General features: G+C 30.7%; 1 pseudogene; it reads right to left on the reverse strand.

The window, feature by feature from the left end:
- Positions 1-3,174: 3,174 nt before the first annotated feature.
- Positions 3,175-3,273, reverse strand: LOC141510775 (U6atac minor spliceosomal RNA; annotated as a pseudogene).
- Between the last annotated feature and the right edge of the window lie 243 nt (positions 3,274-3,516).

The raw sequence follows: 3,516 nt of genomic DNA on the forward strand, positions 1-3,516 counted from the left end.
TGGTGCATCATTGAAATTAGATTAGATATATAGGACTATTTGATAAGCCAGAGACTCCCAAATTTTGGACAAGAACTCACTATCTGACAAAACCTGATGGATAAACTGGAAAATAATATGACAACTATTAGACCTAGTCCAAAATCTCACATTTTATGGAATGACTAGATCCAAATGGGTACGTGATTTAGATATAAAGAGAAATACTATACTTTAATTAGGAGAACAATGAATAATTTGTCAGACCTATGTAGAAAGAAAGGATTTGTGAGTAGACTAGAGATATAGATATTATAAATGAATAAATGGATAATTTTTATTACATGCAATTAAAAAGTTTTTGAATCATCACAATCAAAGTGACAAGAATTATTAGGAAAGCAGAAAACTGGGATACATTTTTAATAGTCCATGATTTTCATAAAGTCCTCGTTTCTCAAACATATAGAGGACTGCATCCAATTTATAAGAATAAAAATAATTCTTCAATTGATAAATTGGCAAGGGATGAAGGCATCAAAGATAATTCTAAATGATTTGTGATGGAAAATGACATCCACAAGAGAAGGAACTTAGAAATCTGCTGGCATATCAAAACATACAATTTTAATGATTTTGTTTTCATTTTTGTTTCTTATGCCTTTGCTCTTAAATTCTAATTTTTCACAGTATAATAGTGGGGTCTCTATTTATGAAAATCGTGTTAATAGCAATAAGGGGTCAATGATTAGTACATGTACTTTCATTCCCAGAACCTCAAACCAAATGACACCAATATAACATCCATATCTCTAGAACTCAGGCCCAGAGCTAAAGAGAAAAAAAAAAATCAATCTGCAATAACATACGCTATAGCTCCTCCTCTCCTTTTTTAATTTCAATAATTAATCACAGTGCTGTTTGGGGGGAGTTCTTTGTAGTTTAACCACTGTCCCAAACTATCCCTATGTAAGTAAATAATTTTGATTATTAAAGTATTTATATGATCAATCTGAGCTCCTGGTCTCTTTTTTTTCAGTATCAAGTTGAATCTCTGGTTTGCGTGAGACTTGCATATCCCACTTTAAGAGAAATTGCAGCAAAATTGGCATAGTTAATAGCATACCAGAGATATGCCTGGAGGAATTATAGCAAGACAGGGAGAAATCCTCTTATGACCTTGGTTTTCAGGTTGGTCCAGCTGAAGGGACAAGAAGGTGACAATCTGGATATTTGAGAGGCAAGACCAAAATTAAAGAAGTGATGCAGTAAAAGAGGGCACATTAAAAATAAATGCCCTAATTCTATTGTACTATTTTACCTGTCATAAATAAAGGATATATATATATATATATATATATATATATATATATATATATATATATATCTATATCTATATCTATATATATATGAATTAGAAATACAACAGATTAAGGTTATTTGTTATTGTTGTTTCTGTCTCTGGATGTTCTCCATGGGTATTAACATGTTCAAAGATGGCTTATTTCCCCTATGAGGATTGTTGCACAACAACTTTTACAATTTTATGGTGCTGAAACTTGCAAGTATTTATACAGTTGGTAAAAATGTGCATTTTAACTTGAATTGTAGATCTAAAGCCTGGGATAACAAGGAATTTTCCTTTTCTTGGTCTTCGTCTGTTTCTTATCTCTATGCTTATATGCCCTCTTAGGTAATTTAAATTTTTAGAAGGATTATTTTTTCTTTCCTTCACACTTCTAAATTCTAAATTTAAGTCTAATTCTTTTCACACCATCTCGCAAAAACTCTGGAATGAAGTATTTATTCTTTTACAACTAGGGGAGAAACTCATTTCACTGATTATAGAGAGATAGATTTGGGGACTGTGTCAGGGGAAATTTCAAGACTTGCACTTTACAACTATAATGGCACATAACCCTTTCTTGATCCATGAAAAACAAGAAAGTCTTTTGTGAACTGCAATACAACCAAAAGATAATTCATTTTCATGGGAAAATCTAAATAAGTATTTAGGTATCATGCAAGTTAAAATTAAGCACTAATCAATATAAATGTAATTTATTAATATAGGAATGTAAATTGTGATTTTGGGCAAGTCACTTAAACCCCATTACCTTGCAAAAAAATTAAAAGAAGAAAAAAGAAAGAATGCCTGATAAATCAGAAGAGAAAAATATATTCTAAAGGAAAATTGATTTAAAAAATTGATCACTTGAGATTAAAATAACTATAAAGCTGGGAAAGTCATTGGGTTTGTTTAAAAACATGTGCTAAAATTATAAAGGAAATATTCAATGGAATAAATAAAATTTAACTATAGTTGAACAAACAAAGGAAAGTTGTGTAGTTTTAGCATTTGGAAGACTTGGAAAAAAGAAATAAGATGGGGGAAAATGAAATTTATAATAAGGTTTAGATTTTTGAACCATTAGAGAGGTATATAAAAATGAAAGATTTACCCTAGGAGAGGTACATAAATATGAAAAATATCTCAAAATGTTGAGAGTGTGTAAGAAATTTGACTGTTTAAATAGATGGATTGAATTTGAAAATTTTGTGGCTTGACTTGAGTCACCAGAAAAGTGCTATTAGTCAATTGATAAGATATATATTCCTAATGAAATTGTGGAACCCAGATTTGAATTAAATTAAAACATGCTCAAAAGTATTGGTGTAAATTAAATCCTAACGTCAGATTTCCACTTTCACAATATTTGGAAGTGAATTGACTAGAAATAGTGGAAATTATAATGTGATATGTTGACAATAAATAGACCTTGGGTAAAATTAAATTGAAATTTTAAGTTGAGATTATGTATAATGCCATTTGAAATATAGAACAAGGTGAAATTGAATTCATTGAGTTGATAGACAGATTATCACATGTCTTTTTACCATAGTTTACTCCACAGATGGTAAAGTACCTATCACACTGCCTGGCCTAGGACAAACACTAAATATGGTAATCTATTATTAATTCCTTAACTGGTAATAGTTACTTCATCCTTGGTAATTTTATATAGCGTGTCAAGTGTGAACAGTTTATAATTCCATTGGGGTTAAGGTAAATTATTTTCTATGTAAGATAATTTGGAATTGCATTCAATTAGATTGGAGTCACCTCTGTAATGGGTTTGCTTCAAGTTTCAAATACATAACTTTTATTTGTATTGTGCTAATTGTGTTAATTTTATAGAACAGTTTAAATGCCACAGAGTATGTGGAAATACCTTAACCTTATATGTGTAGTAAATGCCACTAATACCTCTTCCATCCTTATTAAGGTGGGTGTCCTTTAGGAGAGTTTCCAGTGAGGTTACTCTATTTCAAGAAATCACATAAATAAGAATATTTGTCCAGCAGAATCACATGGTTGTAGACATATTGATAGCAATTCAGGGAAGTACATGTGCTATAAAAGGCAACAGCTGCTGCCCCTACATTACTGATGACATCCACAATATTGCAAACCCTTGACCAATATGACACAATTATCTCAAAATGAAGCTAAGTTACCCATACACTGATCCAGTC

This window comes from Macrotis lagotis, chromosome 1 (genome assembly GCF_037893015.1).
Source record: "Macrotis lagotis isolate mMagLag1 chromosome 1, bilby.v1.9.chrom.fasta, whole genome shotgun sequence".
Classification (NCBI taxonomy): domain Eukaryota; kingdom Metazoa; phylum Chordata; class Mammalia; order Peramelemorphia; family Peramelidae; genus Macrotis; species Macrotis lagotis.